Source organism: Scyliorhinus canicula, chromosome 15, assembly GCF_902713615.1.
Source record: "Scyliorhinus canicula chromosome 15, sScyCan1.1, whole genome shotgun sequence".
In the NCBI taxonomy this organism is placed as follows: domain Eukaryota; kingdom Metazoa; phylum Chordata; class Chondrichthyes; order Carcharhiniformes; family Scyliorhinidae; genus Scyliorhinus; species Scyliorhinus canicula.
In genome coordinates this window covers 87,861,323-87,883,773 of record NC_052160.1, presented here as the reverse complement: position 1 = coordinate 87,883,773, position 22,451 = coordinate 87,861,323, and the positions used below count along the sequence as shown (strand labels likewise).

Here is a 22,451-nt window from a genome sequence, read left to right as displayed (position 1 = left end):
AAGAGCCTGGAATTTGTTTTGACAGTTAGGGAACAGCCCCTAATTGCCCCTCCCAGGGTCTCCTGTTTGGCAGTTCTACATTCAGCAACATTGGGTGGATTGTGGCAACCATCCGTCAATTGGTCCAAGAACATTTGCAACTGATCCAGCAATATGACTGAAATATTTTACACACATTTTGAAGTGTGTAAAAGAATTGAGTTGGACATGCCTCAGGAGATTCTTTATTTTGTTGCTCTTTTATCTTTATTAATAATAACCACAAGACGCGAGTACGTTCCGTGTATTGGACAAATGACCATACAACCAGTATATTAGTTCAATTACTATTTATTATTAAACATTTGCTTGGTGCTATGTGTAATAATCTGCATGCGGCTACACATTAAACTGTACCTAACAGCTTAAACGACCTTTACTTAACTTTCAAGTGACTTTCAAGGTAAGGCCTTTATCTGGTTCCCCACGTGTGGTGGCTGGAAGTTGTCAGGTGCGTCTGGGCTGAGGTTCGTCCTTCAGGTAGCGATCGCGGGTCCTTGAATTGGCTGATCGATGTGCTACAGTTGGTGGGATAGAAGCCAGTCCCAAAAGAGACAGAATGTTGGTCACGCAGTTCCTCTTATCCTCCGATCTTTCGCACTCTTTTGGGCGGTCCCAACTCAGGATCCAATAGATCGATAGGATTTCGATCACCCAAATCGATTCAGGCCAATTAGGGGCGGGTACATTGATAGCTGGGCGGGTCCTATTTGTTATTGTCCAAGGCACGTATGCACTCCCAAATAAGGTGATTAGGCATCCCCGAGTCTGTTACTGCTGCTATGTTTCAATCTGAGTCCATTGCCCTGGGGAAATCGGTGATTGACCTTTAGCCGGTGCAAGTATCTGTGTAGGTCTGCTTTCCTTTGCACCATACACAGGGGCTGTGTATTGTCTGTGTACCAAACTGACCACAATTCCTATTATCCTTTGCGGGCAGCCATTTTAGATGGCCACACTTCTTTAAATTTCCATCCAACCCATTTCTCAGGATGACACACCGGGCAACAGGCAGACACAGATGGTCTCTTCTGTCTCGGAACTGCATGATTCACCTGTAAAGTGCCCAGAACAAAAAGCTAAATGCTGTAAATCTGAAACCGAAGATGATGAAAACAATCAGCAGCTCACACAACAAATGTGGGGGAAACACAGGTTAATGTTTTCAGCATAGTCCCTTCCTCAGATCCAGAAGATATTACATTTGAACAAAGTTTAAACATGACCAGAAGGAGGGAAAGGGGAATCGAGACAATAAATACATCCAGACACTATAATAGCATACATCCACTGTAGTCACACTCAAATAATGCACATCCATAGAAATGTAGAAAATAGGAGCAGGATTAGGCCATTTGGCCTTCGGGCCTGCTCCACTATTCAATTTGATCATCGTTAGGCTAGGTCATGATATGGAGATATGTGGTGAATGTATTCACCTAAGTATGCTGTCTGTATAGTGCTGTGACCTATGACCTTGTACTGGAACCACGGTGGGCTCCGCTTCTGGCTCCGCCCTCCACGGGGGGATATATAGACCGGCCACCTGTAGGTGGCACTCATTTGTACAGCAGACACTGGCAGGTGAGTTCCTGGATAATAAAGCCTTAGATTCACTCGTTCTCACAGTCTCATAGTGAATTGACAGTATAACAAGATATTAGGAAATTGGGTCCAGAAATGGGGTCCAAAATGTAGTAGGCAATTTAGGGATTAAACAGACTGAGGGAAAAGACTCCTGGCAGCAGAGTCAGAGGGATATGCCCACAGCCTGCATTTCCTTGTCCCATTCAAACTTTAACTTAACTTCAGTTGTTAGTAGGAATACACAGGATCCTCCTGTTCAGCCAGGATGATCCACTCATATATCATTCAGAACAACTTTGTTTAACCAGACATTAGCCCATCACATAGTCTGATGACCTATTTGTCCCTCTCTGGAAGGTTGGTTGCATATGAATGGCATGGTTCTGTTATTTTGGATAAACGGATGCGGACATTCAGCCAAGATAACCACAATGGATTCAAGTCTGGCCACCTCAGCGGAGAACCTTTGGTTGAGAGGCTGGGTAGAGTTTAGAGAAGAGAGAAAGACAGGAAATGCTGTTTTGAACAGTTACAGGAGAGGGCTGTGGAAATCAACCAGAGGTCATGAAAGTTGCCACTGAGGGAGGCTTTGGAAACAGGGTTCAGAATGAATGTCGGTCCACCTGAGACCCTGGTGCCGTGAAGCAACAGTGCTAGCCACTGTGCTACCGTACCACCCATCCTGCTAAACCTTACTTCCTAAACCTGCCACAATATTACAATTAAGCAAATAAATATATATCAAATACTAAATAAAGTTAACAACCAGGTTTTCACTTACCTTTCTCTGCGCAGAATCTTTGGAGAGAGAACCTTTCTGGACAAAACTGAAACATCTCTGTTCAGATGAATTCTAGGACCAACTTACTTTTCAGGCAGACCTGGCTCCTCCCGTTAATGGTACCATCTGTGCCCAAAGCATAAGGTATTTTTTGTCTGTTCTTACAGGATGACCCTTGACTTGTTTAGCCAGGACCAAACACAATACCCCCTCAAGCAATCGACACCCCATGGATCCTTCAAATGTAACAATATTCCATTAGCAAGCTATCTGTAAACAACTAAATGGTTCTCACGATTTATCAGCAGAACACTTCACCTGAAAATCAATAATGACCTTATTTTTACAACACCTTAATTACAGCTCTAGCAATCATACTGTCTGTATGCATCTTAACCCAGGTTTTAATAACATTACTGCAAAAAATATAAAATATGACAATTTTGTACATGCACCCATCATGGCTGGTCATCCAACTGAATGGACTGTTCCCTTCTCCTCCGTCTCCCCCCCCCCCCCCCCCCCCATATCCCTTTCATCCCAAGATACATATCTAACTCCTTCTTGAAACCATACAATGCTTTGGCTACAACAACTTTCTCTGGTAACAATTTCCATAGGCTCACCACTCTCTGGGTGAAGAAATTTCTCTTCATCTCATTCCTAAGTAGTTTTACTCGTATCCTCAGACTATGACCATCATCGGGAACATCCTTCCTGCATCTACCCTGACTGTTTGAATTTTATTGGTTTATATAGATATCCCCCCTCATTCATCTGAACTCCAGCGAATATAATTCTAACCAACTCGTTTGCACTGGAATGCTGACTTCGGGCTGTATTAGAGTGCTAAAGTGGGCATTTGGTGACTGCGGACATTCGATGAGGAGGGAGCGAGATGCTCCTTTCATTTCCTACATTTCCTCAAAGAGAGCGAGGGGAGCCAGGTGTTTACAAAGAGTGCAGCTGACTGGGAGCAGAGTCGGAGGTCAGAGTTCCAGCCGGGTTTACAAAGAGTGCAGCTGACTGAAGGCAGAGGGCAGAGGGCAGAGGGTGGAGATCCAGCCGGCGAGTAAACAGAGGAACTGAACTCAGGTGAAAAATGTGACATCACAGGAAAGCTGTGACCTGATTGGCTGGTAGAGAATCTGTACTCAATTTGAAAATAAACCATTGTTCAACTAATTAAACGAATTCATTAATTATTTAATCATAAGTAGAGGGGCATCTAAACCAGAGATAGGAGATTACTGTACTTAGCATTTTACATTTATACTACAAATCTGGTGCTAGGAAACATATAGTTAACTGTAACTTATTTAAATTTAATAAGTATTTATTTTTTAATTAATTTATTAATTAGTTCTCAAAATGGCAGTTAGAGGGGTAAAATGCTTCACTTGTGAGATGTCAGAGGTCCTTGAACTTCCAGTATTCCGGACAACTACATCATGAAGTGAACCCAAGTGCAGCTCCTCACAGACTGCACGGATCAGTTGGAGCAGCAGTTGGATGTACTTAGGAGCATTCAGGTGGTTGAAAGCGCTTAGACATGAGTTTTAGAGACATGGTTACACCCGAGATACAGGAAGATAGATGGGTGACCGTTAGAAGGGGCAGGCAGTCAGTGCAGGAATCCCCTGTGACTGTCCCCCTCTCTAACAAGTATACCCTTTTGGATACTATGGGGTGGATGGCCTACCAGGGGAAAACATCAGCAGCAGCCAAAGCAGTGGCACCATGGCTGGTTCTGCTGTTAAGCAGGGAATGGCAAAGGGCCGAAGAGCAATAGTTATAGGGGACTGTATCATCAGGGGCACAGATAGGCGCTTCTGTGTACATGAAAGTGTACATGAAAGGGCAGCCCAGTGGCACAGTGGTTAACACAATTGCTTCACAGCTCCAGGGTCCCAGGTTCGATTCCCAGCTGGGTCACTGTCTGTGCGGAGTCTGCACGTCCTCCCCGTGTCTGCGTGGGTTTCCTCCGGGTGCTCCGGTTTCCTCCCACAGTCCAAAGTTGTGTGGGTTAGGTGGATTGGCCATGCTAAATTGCCCTTAGTGTCCAAAAAGGTGAAGTGGGGGTTACTGGGCTACGGGGATAGGGTAGATATGTGGGCTTGAGTAGGGCGCTCTTTGTAAGGGCCGGTGCAGACTCAATGGGACGAATGGCCTCCTTCTGCACTGTAAATTCTATCTATGAAACTCCAGGATAGTATGTTGCCTCCCTGGTGCCAGGATCTAGGATATCTCTGAATGTGCAGGGGGCACTCTGAAGGTGAAGGGTGAACAGCCAGAGGTCATGGTACATATTGGTACGAATGACATAGGGAGTGACGCAGTCCTGCAGCAGGAGTTCAGAGAGTTAGCTAGAAAGTTAAAAAACATGACCTCTAGGATTGTAACTCGGGTTTACCCCCTGTGCAATGTGCCAGTGAGGCTAGAAGTAGGAAGATAGTACAGCCAAACATGTGGCTAAACAGCTGGTGTAGGAGGGACGCTTTCAGACAGCTGGACCATTGGGGTCTCTTCTGGGGCAGGTCGGATCTATACAACAAGGACAGGTCGCATCTAAACTGGAGGGGCATAAATATCCTGGCCGCGAGATTTGCCAGTGTCACACGGAAGGGTTTAAACTAGTGTAGCAAGGGGGTGTGAACTGGAGGAAAACGTCAGAAGGTGAAATAACTGAGAGGGAACTAGAGAATAGGGCTAGGTAGACTCACAAGAACAGCAGGCGGGGAGATGTTGCTGAACACAGCAGTACTGGTGGTCTGAGGTGCATTTGTTTCAATGCGAGAAGTATAACAGGTAAGGTAGATGAACGTAGAGCTTGGATTAGTACTTGGAACTATGATGTTGTTGCCATTACAAAAACTTGGTTGAGGGAGGGACAGGATTGTTGGCAGCTAAATGTTCCAGGATTTAGATTTTTCAGGCAGGATTGAGGGGAATGTAAAAGGGGTGGGGTAGTTGCACTACTGGTTCAGGAGAATATCACAGCTATACTGCAGGGGGGAGACCTCAGAGGGGTCATGCAGCGAGGCAATATGGTTGGAGCTCAGGAATAGAAGGGTGCTGTCACACTTTTTTTTTTCTTTTTTAAAATAAATTTAGAGTACCCAGTTATTGTTTTCTCCAATTAAAGGGCAATTTAGCGTGGGCAATCCACCTAACGTGCCCATCTTTGGTTGTGGGGGTGAAGCCCATGCAGACATGGGGAGAATGTGCAAACTCCACACGGACATGGCCGGGATTCGAACCCTGGTCCTCAGCACCACAGTCCAGTGCTAACCACTGTGCCACATGCCGCCCCGTGCTGTCACACTGTTGAGGGTTTACTACAGGCTGGCCAGTGGGAGATGGAGGAGAAGATATGTAGGCAGATTTTGGAGAGGTGTAAAAGCAACAGGGCTGTTGTGATGGGTGATGTTAACTCCCCCATATTGACTGGGACTCGCTTAGTGCTCGGGGCTTGAATGGGGTAGAATTTGTAAGGCGCATCCAAGAGGGCTTTGTGAAACAATATGTAGATAGTCCAACTAGGGAAGGGGTGGGACTGGACCTGGTATTGGGGAATGGTTGAAATTTCAGTTGGGGAGCGTTTCGGGAACACTGACCATAATTCAGTAAGTTTTAAGGCACCTGTTGGATAAAGATAAGAGTATCCCTCGGGTGAAGGTGCTAAATTGGGGAAGGCTAATTATAACAATATTAGGCAGGAACTGAAGAATCTAGATTGGGGACGGATGTTTGAGGGTAAATCAACATCTGGCATGTGGGAGGCTTTCAAATGTCAGTTGATAAGAATTCAGGACCGGCATGTTCCTGGGAGGAAGAGGGATAAGTATGGCAAGTTTCAGGAACCTTAGATAACAAGGGATATTGTGAGCCTAGTTCAAAAGAAAAATGAAGCATTTCAAAGGGCTAGAAGGTTGGGAACAGACAAAGCCCGTGAGGAATATAAGGAAAGTAGGAAGTAGAAGGGTTAAAAGGGGCCACAAAAAGTCATTGGCAAACAAGATTAAGGAAAATCCCAAGACTTTTTATACATATATAAAGAGCAAGAGGGTAGCCAGGGAAAGGGTTGGCCCACTCAAGGACAGGGAAGGGAATCTATGCGTGCAACCAGAGGAAATGGGCAAGGTACTAAGGGCGAAATTCTCCGACCCCCATGACGGATCGGAGAATAGCGGGAGGGCCTTCCCGACATTTTTCCCGCCCTCCCGCTATTCTCCCCCACCCCCCGCCCAACTCCCGACCCGAATCGCTGCCGCCGTTTTTTTACGGCCGGCAGCGATTCACAGCTGTTCGATGGGCCGAAGTCCCAGCCCTTTACGCCGTTTTTACGAACGGCAAACACACCTGGTCTGGCCGTTTGGTAAAAACGGCGTCACAAACTCGCTTTTCATAACCATGGCACCGATTGGCACGGCAGTACCACGGCCGTGCCAAGGGTGCCATGGGCCCGCGATCGGTGGGCACCGGTCGCGGGCGGTGGGCCCGATGCCCGCGCACTCTTTCTCCTTCCGCCGCCCCGCAGTATCCATTCGCGGGGAGGCTGAGGGGCAACACGGCCCGTGCATGCGCGGGTTTTGTGCAAATACGCGATGACGTCATCCGCGCATGCGCGGGTTGGAGTCTTCCAATCCGCGCATGCGCGGCTGACGTCATATGACGCGTCAGCCGGCGCTAACTCCGGCAAGCGGGCTTAACGATATTCGTTAAGCCCGTCATGCCGGAGCCTACGGCGTCGGGCTGCTAGCCCCGACCGGGGACCAGAATCGGTTCCCGGTCGGGAAGGGGCGTGCTGGCGTCAAACCCGCCCGGGTTTGACGCCAGCTTTACGATTTCTCCCGTTTTGGGAGAATCGCGCCCTAAATGAGTGCATCAGTATTCACCAAAGAGAAGGACTTGGTGGATGACGAATCTAGGGAACAATGTGTGGATAGTCTGGGTCACATTGAGATCAAAAAGGAGGAGGTGTTAGGCATCTTGAAAAACATTAAGGTAGATAAGTCTCCAGGGCCTGATGGGATCCACCCCAGAATACTGAGGGAGGCAGGGGTGGAAATTGCTCAGGCTTTGACAGAAATCTTTGGATCCTCACTGGCTACAGGTAAGTCCCCAGGAAGGCTGGAGAACAGCTACTGTTGTTCCTTTGTTTAAGAAGGGTAGCAAGGATATATTTTTTTTTAATTTAGAGTACCCAATTATTTTTTTCCAATTAAGGGGCAATTTAGTGTGGCCAATCCATCTAACCCTACATCTTTCGGTTGTGAGGGTGAAACCCACGCAGAGACAGGGGAGAATGTGCAAGCTCCACATAGACAGTGACTCGGGGCCGGGATCGAAACTGGGTCCTCAGTGGTGTAGGCAGCAGTGCTAACCACTGCACCACCGTACCATCCTAGAAGGGTAGCAAGGATAATCCAGGAAATTACAGGCCAGAACCATGGTTTTGATAAGGGGAGGTTGTGTCTCACTAACCTGATCAAGTTTTTCGAGGAAGTGATGGAGATGATTGATGAAGGTAGGGCAGTGGGTGTTGTCTACATGGACTTCAGTAAGGCCTTTGACAAGGTCCCTCATGGAAGACTGGTACAGAAGGTGAAGTCACACAGGATTATAGGTGAGCTGGCAAGATGGATACAGAACTGACCATAGAAGACAGAGGGTAGTAGTGGAAGTGTGCTTTTCTGAATGGAGGGCTGTGATTAATGGTGTTCCACAGGGATTTGTGTTGGGACCTTTACTGTTTGTAGTATAGATAATGATTTGGAAGAAAATGTAATTGGCCTGATTAGTAAGTTTGCAGATGACAAAGTTTGGTGGAATTGCGGATAACGATGAGGACTATCAGAGGTACAGCTGGATATAGATCGGTTGGAGACTTGGGCGGCGAGATGGCAGATGGAGGTTAATCTGGACAAATGTGAGGTAATGCATTTTGGAAAGTCTAAAACAGGTGGGAAACATAAAGTAAATGGCAGAACCCTTAAGAGTTTGACAGGCTGAGTGATCTGGATGTACAGGTCCACAGGTCACTCAAAGTGGCAACGTAGGTGGAGAAGGTAGTCAAGAAGGCATACGGCCAGGGAACAGGTGAGGGTGGAAGAGTCCTCCTGCACAGAAACAACCCTCTGAGCCCTCACCACAACAGCACTCCCTTCCCCGCCAGCAAAACACTCAGCCAGTTCAGTGGTAGTAGCAACACTGGGAACCTGGAACTAGATGAAGCAGCACTTCAGTCTGACCGAGGTGTCTAACACGGCTCCCATCTGCGGCAAGCACAGGTTCCCACCAACGAAACAGAAAATGCTGGAAATTCTCAGCAGGTCTGGCAGCATCTGGAGGGAGAGAAAAGAGCTAACATTTCGAGTCCAATGACTCTTTGTCAATGCTAAAAGACAGAGAAAGTGGGAAATATTTATACTGTGGAGTGAGAATGAGAGATGAGTCATAGCCACAGAAACCCAGGGAAACCGGGTGCTAATAGCCACAGAAACCAAGAGGAAAGAGTGCTAAAGGCAGTCCCCAGAGAGAACAAAAGATGTGAAGGTATAATCCAGGCACCCACTACCCTCTGTGTAATATTTCATTATACCTTTCACATCTTTTGTTCTCTCTGGGGACTGCCATTAGCACCTGTTCCCACAAGGGAGCCACGGAGACCACAGAAAGCAGTCAGGGATGAGAGGGGGGTAATGAGGTGGAGGGGGGAGAGTGACCAGAGGAAACACCAAGGGGGAGGCCAGAGACAGACCAGGGGCCAGAGGGCCCAACAAACAATCACCAACAGTGAAAGAAAGGACCTAGGTTAAGACCCGGGAACAGCAACAGAAGGGAAGTGGGGTGTGGGGGGGGGGGGGGGGGGGGGGGGGTGGAGCAAAGGGAGGGTGGAAGGGGGTGCCAAAAAGGAACAACATGTAAACTATTACTGTCTCATCTATTTTTATGTACAGTGTAAAATGTAAACTTCAATAAAAATATTTTTAAGAAAAGGAATATGGCATGCTTGCCTTCATCGATTGAATATTAAAATTAGCAAGTCATGCTGCAGCTGTATAGATCCTTAGTTAGGCCACACTCAGAATTTAGTGTTCAATTCACGTCGCCACGCTACCAGAGGATGCGGAGGCTTTGGAAAGAGTACAAAAGAGGTTTACCAGGATGTTGCCTGATATGGAGGGTATTAGCTATGAGGAGAGTTTGGATATACACGGTTTGTTCTCACTGGAACGATGGAGGTTGAAGGGCGACCTGATAGAAATCTACAAAATTATGAGGGAAATGGACAGAGTGAATAGTCAGAAGCTTTTTCCCAGGGTGGAAGAGTCAATTACTGGGGGACATAGGTTTAAGGTGCGAGGGCAAAGTTTAGAGGAGATGTGCGAGGGAAGTTTTTTACACAGAGGGTAATGGGTGCCTGGAACTCGCTGCCAGAAGAGGTGGTGGAAGTAGGTACGATAGAGATGTTTATGGGGCGCCTTGACAAATACATGAATAGGATGGGAATAAAGGGATATGGATCCCGGAAGTGTAGAAGGTTTTAGGTTAGACAGGCAGCATGGTCAGGCACAGGCCTGGAGGGCCGAAGGGACTGCTCCCGTGCTGTACTTTTCTTTGTTCTTTGGTCTTTTGACTCAATCTCTCGAGCTGTTAGCACAGTTGCTTCATAGCTCCAGGATTCCAGGTTCGATTCCCGGCTTGGGTCACTGTCTGTGAGGAATCTGCACGTTCTCCCTCTGTCTGCGTGGGTTTCCTCCGGGTGCTCCAGTTTCCTCCCACAGTCCAATAATGTGCAGGTTAGGTGGATTGGCCATGATCAATTACCCTTAGTGTTCAAAAAAAGGTGAAGTGGGGTTACGGGGATAGATTGTACTTGTAGGCGTGGGCGTAAGTGGGGTGCTCTTTCCAAGAGCTGGTGCAGACTCAATAGGCCAAATGACCTCCTTCTGCACTGAAAGTTCTATGATTCTATGATCCTTCCTCAGATAGAGACCAAAATTGCACACAATATTACAGATGTGGTCTCAGCAAGGCCTTGTATAATTGCAGCAAGAAATCCCTGCCCCTTTACTCGAATCCTCTCACTATGAAGGCAAATATACCATTTGCCTTCTTTACTGCCTGCTACATCTGCATGTTTACCTTCAGTGACTGGTGTACGAGGAAACCCAGGTTTCTTTGCACATTTCCCTCTCTCACTCTATATCCATTCAGATAATAACATGCCATTTGTTTTTGCTACCAAAGTGCGTTACCTCACATTTATCCACATTTTACTGCACCTGCCATGCATTTGACAACTCACTCAACTTGCCCAAATGTCACTGAAGCATCTCTGTATCTTCTTCACAACTCAATCTCCCACCCAGCTTTGTATCATCTGCAAATTTGGAGATATTACATTTAGTTCCTTCATCTAAATCATTAATATGCATTGTGAATATCTGGGGTTCCAGCTCCGATCCCTGCAGTACCCCACTCATTAGGAAAAAGAACCGTTTATTCCTACTCTTTGTTTCCTGTCTGCCAACCAGTTTTCTGTCTATCTCAATACACTACCCTCAATCCCATACACTTAGAACATAGAACATACAGTGCAGAAGGAGGCCATTCGGCCCATCGAGTCTGCACCGACCCACTTAAGCCCTCACTTTCACCCTATCCTCCTAACCCAACAACCCCTCCTATCCTTTTTGGGCACGAAGGGCAATTTATCATGGCCAATCCACCTAACCTGCACGGCTTTGGACTGTGGGAGGAAACGGGAGCACCCGGAGGAAACTCACTCATACACGGGGAGAATGTGCAGACTCCGCACAGACAGTGACCCAGCAGGGATTCGAACATGGAACCCTGGTGCTGGGAAGCCACAGTGCTAACCACTATACTACCGTGCTGCCACTTGGAAGATGACCACCAATGCATCCACTATTTCTCGGGCCACTTCCTAAAGTACTCTGGGATGTAGATTATCAGGCCCTGGGAATTTATTGGATTTCAATCCCATCAATTTCTCCAACACCATTTCCCGACTAATACTGATTTCCTCCAGCTCCTCCCTCTCACCAAACCCTTTGTTCACCCAACATTTCTGGTTCGTTATTTGTGTCCAATGTGAAGACAGAACCATCAGTATCTACTTTGTTGGTAAGTGTAATAACTAGCCGAGGCCAGGCTAACACAAACTTGAGTTTATTCCTTGAACAAAATGAATCTGCAGCCACAGTGTACAATGCTGGTATCCCAGCCCGGGACAATTGGGAACACCGGTCTGAATCTGGGTAACACCTCAATAACTCATACTTCACGAACCCAATGGAGAGATAAATCGCTGGCCTTCATTGTTGGTGTAACAGTCAGCTATTTTGTTGTTCCCCATTATAAATTCCCCTTTTTCTGAATGTAAAGGACCAACATTTGTCTTCGCCAATCTTTTTCTCTTCACATAGCGATAGAATATTTTGCAGTTGGTTTATGTCCCCTACAAGCTTACTCTCATATTATATTTTTCCCTTCTTAATCGACCCCCTTGGTCCTCCTTTGCTGAATTCTAAACTGCTTCCTATCCTCAGGTATGCTGCTTTTCCATGCCAATTTGTATGTTTATTTCTAGGATCGAATACTCTCTCTAATTTCTCTTGTCAGCCACGGTTTGGTCATCTATCCCATTTATTTTTGTTTCAGACAGGAATAAACAATTGCTGAAGTTCACCTATGTGCTCTTTGAATATTTGCCATTGCCTATCCACCATCATCCCTTTCAGTAACATTTCCCAATCCATCATAGACAACTCACATATCATTATAATTTCCTTCATTAAGATTCAGGACACTAGTCTCACAATCAACAACGTCATTCTCCACATTGAAGAATTCTATCATACTATGGTTGCTCATCCCCAAAGGGTCTTGCACAACTAAATTGCCAATGATTCCTTTTTCATTACACAATACCTAGTCCAGGATGGTCTGTTCCCTAGTTGGTCCCTCACCATATTGATCCAGAAAACCATCCCGTAGAACACATTGACACTGTTATCAAGGCATCGGAGCATGACATCCTGGTAGGTGGCCGGCGCCGGCCAGGGGTTTGACCTCACGACAGATTCGCCGCCCAATCGCCTTTCCAGATTCGGGCGTCGGCTGACGGAGAATCCCGCCCCTCTTTGTATGCAGATGATGTGTTGTACATTTCCGACTGAGTTGGGAGTTTTGATAGGATCACGGGGACCCTGGAGGGGTTTGGCCACTTCTCAAATTGAATCTGGGGAAAAGCGAAGTGTTCCCAATAAATGCCAGGGAGCAGGAGAGGAGGATGGAGGAGTTGCTATTCCGAGTGGTGGGAGTGAGTTTCTGCTATTTCGGGATACAAGTGGCATGGAGTTGGGGACAGTTGCATAAGTTGAACTTGGCACAATTGGTGGAGGGTATAAAGGCGGACGTCAAGAGTTGGGATGTGTTGGCTTTGTCTTCGGCAGAGCGTGCACAGATGGTGAAAATGAAGGTGCTGCCCAAGTTTCTATTTTTTTAATAAATATTTTTTATTGGATTTTTGAACAGAGTATATTTTGCCGTTATGACACCTCGGAGCCCCCAACGGGGAAGGCTGGGATGAACCGGTTTCTTGATGGACTGGACATACCAGTCGTGGGAGAGGGCAGAAAACGGGATCTGGAAGCACCACTAGCACTGGGAGAGATCATGGAGAGCATTAGCTCCATGCAGACGGGGAAGGCGCCGGGACCGGACGGATTCCCGGCGGACTTCTACAAAAAATTCGCGACAGCGCTGGCCCCACACCTGCGGGAGATGTTCACAGACTCGCTAGCTAGGGGCACACTGCCACCCACGTTAGCACAGGCCTCAATCTCGCTGATACCTAAGAAAGACAAAGACCCAACGGAATGTGGGTCATACAGACCCATATCTCTGATGAACGCAGATGCCAAAATACTGGCCAAAATCCTAGCCAAAAGGCTAGAAGACTGTGTACCTGAGGTGGTCACAGAGGACCAGACGGGCTTCGTCAAAGGTAGACAGCTTACCGCGAACATCAGGCGCCTGCTGAACGTGATAATGACCCCCTCCGGGGAGAGAACACAAGAGGTGATCGTCTCCCTGGATGCAGAAAAGGCCTTCGACAGAGTCGAATGGAAATACCTCATAGAGGTACTGGAGCGGTTCGGGCTTGGAACAGGGTTCACCGCTTGGGTAAAGCTCCTATACAACGCTCCCATGGCGAGTGTACGGACCAACAATACCAACTCCCAATACTTCCAGCTGCACAGGGGCACCAGACAAGGATGCCCACTGTCCCCGCTGCTGTTCGCACTAGCAATCGAACTGCTAGCAATCGCGCTCAGGGCAGCAAAAAATTGGAGGGGGATCCGAAGGGGAGGTAGAGAGCACAGAGTCTCACTCTATGCGGATGATCTGCTCCTCTATATCTCGGACCCACAAAGCAGCATGGACGGAATCATAGCGCTCCTGAAAGAGTTTGGAGCCTTCTCGGGCTACAAACTCAACATGAGCAAAAGTGAGATCTTCCCAGTACACCCGCAAGGGGGGGGGGGGGGGGGGGGGGGGGGGGGGGCAGCACTAAAGGGCCTGCCGTTCAAACAAGCCCGAAATAAATTCCGCTACCTGGGGATCCAAATAGCCCATGACTGGAAAGGGATCCACAAATGGAACCTCACCAGCCTGACGGAGGAAGTTAAAAAGGACCTGCAAAGATGGAACACACTCCCGCTCTCCCTCGCGGGGAGAGTCCAGACGATCAAAATGAACGTACTGCCCAGGTTCCTTTTCCTGTTTAGATCCATTCCGATCTACATCCCCAAGGCCTTTTTCAAAGCGCTGGACAAACATATCATGGCGTTCGTATGGGGGGGTAAAAATGCTAGGATCCCAAAGAAGGTCATACAAAAAACAAAATCCAGGAGGGCTAGCCCTCCCGAATCTACAATTCTACCACTGGGCGGCAACAGCCGAGCGAGTAAGGGGATGGATCCAGGAGCCAGAAGCCGAGTGGGTGCGTGCGGAGGAGGCCTCCTGCATGGGAACCTCCCTCCGGGCCCTCGCCACGGCAGCACTCCCATCCCCACCCAAAAAACACTCCACCAGCCCAGTGGTGACAGCCACCCTCCAATCCTGGAACCAACTGCGGCAGCAATTTGGCCTGTACAAAATGTCGGACAAGGCTCCCATCTGCAACAACCATAGGTTCAAACCAGCACTGACCGACGCCACCTTCAAAAGGTGGAGGCAGGACGGGGGGACACTGACAGTCAGGGACCTATACACGGACGACAGGATCGCAACACTGGACGAACTGACAGAGAAATTTCAGCTAGCTGGGGGGAACGAGCTACGGTACCTGCAGCTCAAAAACATCCTACGAAAGGAGACAAGGACGTACCCACAACCGCCACGACAGACACTATTGGAAGACCTACTGGACGCAAGTATCCTAGAGAAAGGGAACTGTAGTGACATGTATGACCGACTGGTAGACAGGGACGACACCGTACTGGACGCAACAAGAAGGAAATGGGAGGACGACCTGGGGATGGAGATAGGGTGGGGACTCTGGAGCGAAGCACTGCATAGGGTCAACTCCACCTCCACGTGCGCAAGGCTCAGCCTGACGCAACTAAAAGTGGTACATAGAGCCCACTTAACGAGAATCCGTATGAGTAGGTTCTTCCCGGAGGTGGAGGACAAATGTGAGCGGTGCCAGAGAGGCCCGGCCAACCACGCCCACATGTTCTGGTCTTGCCCCAGACTTGTGGAGTACTGGGCAGCCTTCTTCGAGGCTATGTCCAAACTGGTGGGGGTGAGGGTGGAGCCATGCCCGATAGTGGCGGTCTTCGGGGTTTCAGACCAGCCAGATCTATTCCTGGGGAGGAGGGCGGACGCCCTTGCCTTTGCCTCCCTGATCGCCCGCCGTAGAATCCTGTTTGGCTGGCGGTCAGCAGCACCGCCCAGAGCTGCAGACTGGCTGTCCGACCTCTCGGATTCTCTCCAAATGGAGAAAATCAAATTCGCCATCCGAGGGTCGGACGACGGCTTCCACAGAACGTGGGAGCCATTCATGCAACTGTTCCGGGACCTGTTTGTGGCCAACGTACATGAGGAAGAATAGTCGGGTGGCCAAGAACCAGGGGAAAATGGGCGGGAATCGGGGGAAGGTAGCCGGGGGGAGGGGGGGGGGGGGGCTACGGGGCTCGGTATGGGGGTTTGATGGCAAGCCAAGGCCCAAAACCAAACTATAAATAAATGCCTATAAACATGTGCCTCGGCCATATTGGGGAATGTAAAATATGTATGCTGGCTAAAGGGGGCGGCCACAATTATTGTTATGAAGATGCTTACCTGTAAATATTCATGTAAAATTTTTGTGTTTTCCTTTTTTTTTTCTCTCTCTCTAATAACTTGTAATTTGTCATATATAAAATATGAAAACTCAATAAAAAAACATTTATAAAAAAAAAAATATTTTGCCGTTATGTACACAGGATATGATGTATCTATATATATGTAAGTAGGCATCCCACCCGGCGAGGCACTTCCGGAGGGCAATCCTTGAGTGGGTCTGGTGCTGGTGTTTCCCCTCGCTTCTCCCGGTCGGATTTTGCCGCCGTTGTCATCTCGTGCACGCTGCTGCTTCAGCCGGCCCTCCGTCCTCTGCCTGTGTTCTCCTTTTTCTCTGTTCCTTGGATGTCAGGTTGGTTAACGTTTACCTGCATTCCCCCCTCACCCTCCCCCCCACCTACCTCCCTGGCTCTCCTCTACTGTTCCCTGTCCCTGTTCCCCCCCCCCCCCCCCCCCCCCCCCACGTGGTTTGCCTTTCCTTCCTCTCAGACTGAGTTGTCCCCCCCCCCGGTCTATCTCTCCCTCTCATGCTTTAGCTGCTTTCCCCTGGTTCTTGGCTACCTGGCTATTCTTCTGCTTGTTCGTTGGCCACAAACAGGTCCCGGAACAATTGGGTGAATGGCTCCCATGTTCTGTGAAAGCCGTTGTCTGACCCTCGGATAGCGAATTTAATTTTTTCCATTTGGAGAGATTCCGAGAGATTGGACAGCCAGTCTGCAGCTTTGGGTGGTGCTGCTGACCGCCAGCCGAACAGGATTCTATGGCGGGCGATCAGGGAGGCAAAGGCAGGGGTGTCTGCCCTCCTCCCCAGAAATAAATCTGGCTGATCTGAAACCCCGAAGACCGCCACTTTTGGGCATGGCTCCACCCTCACCCCCACCACTTTGGACATTGCCTCGAAGAAGGCTGTCCAGTACTCCACAAGTCTGGGGAAAGACCAGAACATGTGGGCGTGGTTGGCTGGGCCTCCTTGGCACCGTTCACATCTATCCCCCACCTCCGGGAAGAACCTTCTCATACGGGTTCTTGTTAAGTGGGCTCTATGTACCACTTTTAGTTGCGTCAGGCTGAGCCTTGCGCACATGGAGGAGGAGTTGACCCTATGCAGTGCTTCGCTCAAGAGTCGCCACCCTATCTCGATCCCCCGGTCCTCCTCCCATTTCCTTCTTGTTGCATCCAGTACGGTGTCGGCCCCTTCTACCAGTCGGTTGTACATGTCGCTACAGTTTCCCCTCTCTAATATGCTTGCGCCCAGTAACTCTTCCAGTAATATCTGTCGTGGCGGTTGTGGGTATGTCCTTGTCTCCTTTCGTAGGAAGTTTCTGAGCTGCAGGTACCTTCGCTCGTTCCCCCTGGCCAGCTGGAATTTCTCCGTCAGTTCGTCCAGTGTTGCGACCCTGCCGTCGGTGTATAGGTCCCTGACTGTCAGTGTCCCCTCGCCCTGTCTCCATCTTTTGAAGGTGGCGTCAGTCAGTGCTAGTGTGAACCTACGGTTGTTACAGATGGGAGCTTTGTCCGACGTTTTGGTCAGGCCAAATTGCTGCCGTAGCTGGTTCCAGGACTGGAGGGTGGCTATCACCACCGGGCTGCTGGAGTATTTTTTGGGTGGGGATGGGAGTGCCGCCGTGGCGAGGGCCCGGAGGGAGGTCCCCTTACAGGACGCCTCTTCTGCGCGCACCCACTCGGCTTCTGGCTCCTTGATCCATCCCCTTATTCGCTCGGCCTTCGCCGCCCAGTGGTAGAATTGTAGGTTTGGGAGGGCTAGCCCCCCCGGATTTTGTTTTTTGTAGGACCTTCTTTGTGATCCTAGCATTCTTCCCCCCCATATGAACGGCATGATTAGTTTGTCTAATGCTTTGAAAAAGGCCTTGGGGATGTAGATCGGGTTGGCTGTGAATAGGAAGAGGTACCTGGGCAGCACGTTCATTTTGATCGTCTGGACTCTCCCCGCGAGGGAGAGTGGGAGTGTGTTCCTTCTTTGCAGGTCCTTTTTTACTTCCTCTGTCAGACTGGTGAGGTTCCATTTGTAGATCCCTTTCCAGTCATGCACTATTTGGATCCCCAGGTAGCAGAATTTGTGTTGGGCTTGTTTAAACGGCAGTCCCGTTAGTGTTGCCCCACCTACTTGTGGGTGTACCAGGAAGATCTCGCTTTTGCTTTTGTTGACTTTGTATGCCGAGAAGGCACCAAACTCTTTCAGGAGCGTGATGATTCCATCCATGCTGCTTTGTGGGTCCGAGATTTAGAGGAACAGGTCATCTGCATAGAGTCAGACTCTCTGCCGCACTTCAGCTTTTTGCCGCTCTGAGCGCAATTGCTAGTGGCTCTTACATTGCCGGTCGTGTCCAGCTGAGGTGGGGTTCCATGCCACATCCTCGAATAAGCGATGTCCTCCCAAGTCGAATGTCCAGTAGGAGATTTCCATGCCATTTTGTTCTTTCTGTGTCTGCAGCTGAGTTGTCCTGTAGTAAGCGTCTGAAGCCAAACCTGGTACCATGTGTTGTTCCTCGTGTCTTAATAAAGCTCGTAGTCTCAAAGTTGGAGAAGATGCTTTATTGTGAATTCGTTCTCTCTTCAGAGCTTAACTTACGGCTACCTCGAATGCTGCCTGCTTGTGTCTGTGTCCTGCTATGAGTTCTGCCTTCCGTGAAGTGTGTCGTCACTTCCTGTCCCTGTGTATATATAGCTCTCAAGTGCTCCCTCTAGTGCTTGCTCAGTTGTATTGCATCTAGTCAGATGTACAATTACCACAGGGTGAACAGCAGCGGGGACAGTGGGCATCCTTGTCTGGTGCCCCTGTGCAGCTGGAAGTATCGGGAATTGGTGTTGTTTGTCCGTACGCTCGCCATGGGAGCGTTGTATAGGAGTTTTACCCAGGAGGTGAATCCTGTTCCAAACCCGAACCGCTCCAGTACTTCTATGAGGTTTTTCCATTCGACTCTGTCGAAGGCCTTTTCTGCATCTAGGGAGACGATCACCTCTGGTATTCTCTGCCCATAGGGGGTCATTATCACGTTCAGCAGGCGCCTCATGTTGGAGGTAAGCTGTCTACCTTTGACAAAGCCCCCAAGTTTCTATTCTTATTTCAGAAACTCTCCATCTTGTTCCTAAGTCCTCTTTTAGAAAAGTGAATGGGATGATTTTGAGATTTGTGTGGGGGGAAAGACCCCACGGGTGAGGAAAGTGATCGGCGAGGGGGGGATGGCTTTGCTGAGCTTGTTAAATTACTACTGGGCAGCAAACATCACAATTGTTGGAAAATGGGCGGTGGAGGAGGGGTCATTCTGGGGCGGGTGGAGGCAGTGACGTATAGGAGGACCAATTTGAGAGCATTGTTGTTGGTGCCACTGCCAGTCTGGCTGGTGCGATACTCCATGAGCCCGGTGGTGGTATAAGTGTTGAGGATTTGGAACCAGTGTAGGCAACACTTTGGACTTGAAGACATGTTGCTGTGGGCGTTATGTGTGATAACCATAGGTTTGCACCAGTGGAGCCGGATGCAAAGTTCCGAGGGTGGCGGAAGGTGGAGATAGAGTACTTCAGGGATTAATTTATGGGAGGAAAGTTTGGAGGCCCGGAGGAGCTTGAGGAGACGTATCAGTTGCCAAGTAGCTTCAGGTGAGGGATTTTGTTCGAAAAGCTGTGCTGTCCTTTCCAGAGCTGCCACCTCCGGTGCAGCAAGATAACTTGTTGTCCGCGGACGACATTAGGGAGGGGAGAGTAGCGGATATATATGGAGAGCTGATGGATAGGGAGGGTGCTCCTGTGGAGGAGGTCAGATGCAAGTGGGAGGAAGAGTTGGAGGTGGAGTTGGGGGCTGGGCTGTTGATGGAATTACTTTGATTTGGTTTGATTTGATTTATTGTCACGTGTACCGAAGTACAGTGAGAAATATTTTTCTGCAGCCAAGGGAATGTTCACAGTCGTACATAGTAGACAAAAGAATAATCAACAGAGTACATTGACAAATGGTACATCGACAAACAGTGATTGGTTGCAGTGCGGAACAAGGGGCCAAACAAAGCGAATATATGAGCAAGAGCAGCATCGGGCGTTGTGAATAGGGTTCTTACGGGGAACAGATCAGTCCGAGGGGGAGTCGTTGAGGAGTCTTGCAGCTGTGGGGAAGAAGCTATTCCTATGTCTGGATGTGCGGGTCTTCAGACTTCTGTACTTTCTGCCTGATGGAAGGGTCTGGAAGAAGGCAATGCTTGGGTGGGTGGGGTCTCTGATAATGCTGTCTGCCTTCCTGAGGCAGCGGGAGGTGTATACAGAATCAATGTGGGGGTGGCAAGCTTGTGTGATGTGTTGGGCTGAGTTCACCACACTCTGCAGTTTCTTGCAATCTTGGACCGAACAGTTGTCATACCATGAAGTCAGATAGGAAGATCTCTATCGCACATCTGTAGAAGTTTGTGAGAGTCGATGCAGACATGCTGAAGTTCTTTAGCTTCCGTAGGAAGTAAGAAGTTGTTGGGCTTTCTTGACTGTTGCATCAACGTGAGTGGACCAGGACAGACTGTTGGTGATGGTGACCCCCAGGAACTTAAAGCTATCAACCATCTCCACTTTGGAGCCATTTATGCAGACCGGAGTGAGTGCCGTGCTACGCTTCCTGAAGTCGATGATCAGTTCCTTGGTCTTTCCGACATTTAGCGAGAGGTTGTTTTCGGTACACCATGCAACCAAGTGATTTATCTCCCTCCTGTAGTCTGATTAGTCGTTTGAGATATGATCCACCACAGTCGTATCATCCGCAAACTTATAGATTGAGTTAGAGTTAAGTCTTGCCACACAGTCATGTGTGTATAGGGAGTACAGTAGAGGATTGAGCGCACATCCTTGTGGGGCCCCGGTGTTGAGGACTATTGTGGAGGAGGTGCTGTTGCCTATCCTAACAGATTGCGGTCTGTTGGTGTTCCTGCGGACGGTGAATGCTTCCTCGTCATGTTCGATGTTAAGCCTCATCCAATTTAAGGTGGTGCACAGAGCCCACATTGTGATGATATGCATAATGTAAGTTTGTACATAATGTTAGGCACAACCTCCAGCCACTAGGTGGCATTGTAAACCCATCACGTCACCATGTCATCTGGGAGTTGGTCATGGTGGGATATAGACGTATTTGCGGTAATTCCACAAGAGTTGTTTAATGTTAGTAGTTTGTTTCTTTATTTATCCTAGTTATTGTACCACGCATTTTGTTCTATAATAAATTATTTTAAACTGCATGTTCTGTAGTTCATCATTCACTTTGGCCAGTCTACAGAACATGACACGCCTGACGGTCTCGAGGATGAGCAGGTTCTTTTCAGGAGTGAAGGAGAGGTGTGGGCAGGAGGGGCCGTCAAACCATGTGCATATGTTTTGGGCATGTCTGAGGTTGAGGGGGTTCTGGAAGGGGTTTTTGGATGTAATGTCCAGAATTCTGGGCATGGGGTGGCTCTGAGTCCGGAGGTGGCGATATTCAGAGTGTCCGAAGGTCCAGGAATTCGGGTGGGGAGAGAATTCTTGGACATTGCATCCCTGATAGCCCGGAGACGGACTTTGTTGAGTTGGCACGACTCGGAGCCACCAAAGACAAGGGTATGGGTGAGTGAGCTGGCAAAATTGTTGCACCTGGAAAAAGTAAAGTTTGCCATGCTTGGAGCAGAAGAGGGGTTCAACCTGAAGCAAAGCCGTTTATTGACTTCTTTAAAGTGAATTGAGGCATCAATGGGGTGTGGGACGTGGGGGGGGGGGGGGGGAGTTATGGATGTTTTGTTTTGTTTGGGAGGGAAAAGAAAAAGAAGGAGGTGGGCTTGGGGTGACAGGTGGGTTGAGGGACGGTGGGTGGGGGTGAGGTGGGTGGGTAGTTTGTTTTGTTACCTGTTGCCGAGGTTTGGCTTTTTTATTTTTGTCTACATGAAAAATGCCTTCAATAAAAATAGTATAAAAAAAAACTGACTGACTGTGTTGTCCCTTTCAATCTTAGAAAAGCAGACCTACTCACAGATGAAGAATGGTTAACCTGATCAAACAACGGAGAGCTTTCAGAATTCATGGAATTGTTGCACTCCAGCATTAGTGACCACATTAAATCATAAAACGGAAACTCTCATTCATTAAATATTTCTATATGAATGTAGACTAATGTTGCTCTTTTAATGAGTGGAATATTATCCCGCCAGCGTCGCCAATAACGTTGCCAATTAATAATGATGCACTTTAGAGTTGCCACGTATCAAATGATACCACCACAAGGCTTTACCAGATATCGATCAAAAGACCACACGACCAGTTTGTCAGGTCAAGTTCAAAGATGGTTTATTTACACACAAGGATTACTTCGACATGCAACACAAAACACTACAAGTTAAACTGCACCTAACAACTACAATAACCGATACTTAACTTCAGGACAACCGGCTCTATGCAGATGGACAAGGCCTTTGACCGGATCTTGCGTGGCTGGGTAGAAGAAGTGGCTCTGTTTCTGCTGGGCTCATCCGTCTGGTAGTGATCGTTGGTCTTGAACTTATCTGTCTGGTAGTTATGCTGCACTTGGGTTGGCATAGGCCGGATCCAAGAGAGACCGAGCACATGGCTGTGTCTCTTCTTATCCCTCTGGGATTTCGCGCTCTTTGGGATGGACCTTAACTTGCACCCAATAATACGACAG

The 22,451-nt window shown here is 48.5% G+C and overlaps 1 long non-coding RNA gene across 1 annotated transcript in view; it reads left to right on the top strand.

The window, feature by feature from the left end:
* Window positions 1-21,913, top strand: part of LOC119979049 — a 29,950-nt gene extending 8,037 nt beyond the window's left edge. The window contains exons 2-3 of the long non-coding RNA XR_005463628.1: window positions 2,422-2,551; window positions 21,765-21,913. This is a non-coding gene — a long non-coding RNA (uncharacterized LOC119979049). The remainder of the gene's footprint in view (window positions 1-2,421; window positions 2,552-21,764) is intronic.
* Window positions 21,914-22,451: the final 538 nt, after the last annotated feature.